The following is a 279-nucleotide window of genomic DNA, read 5'->3' as shown; positions in this document are numbered from 1 at the left end:
TTGAGGAGGTGGATCAGTTTAAGTACTTGGGGTCGGTTGTTGCAGCAAATGGTGGAGTGGAAGCAGATGTACGTCAGAGAGTCAATGAAGGTTGCAAAGTGTTGGGGGCAGTTAAGGGAGTAGTAAAAAATAGAGGGTTGGGCATGAATGTAAAGAGAGTTCTATATGAGAAAGTGATTGTACCAACTGTGATGTATGGATCGGAGTTGTGGGGAATGAAAGTGATGGAGAGACAGAAATTGAATGTGTTTGAGATGAAGTGTTTAAGGAGTATGGCTG

Source organism: Palaemon carinicauda, chromosome 6 (genome assembly GCF_036898095.1).
Source record: "Palaemon carinicauda isolate YSFRI2023 chromosome 6, ASM3689809v2, whole genome shotgun sequence".
In the NCBI taxonomy this organism is placed as follows: Eukaryota; Metazoa; Arthropoda; class Malacostraca; order Decapoda; family Palaemonidae; genus Palaemon; species Palaemon carinicauda.
This window is presented reverse-complemented; position numbering follows the sequence as displayed.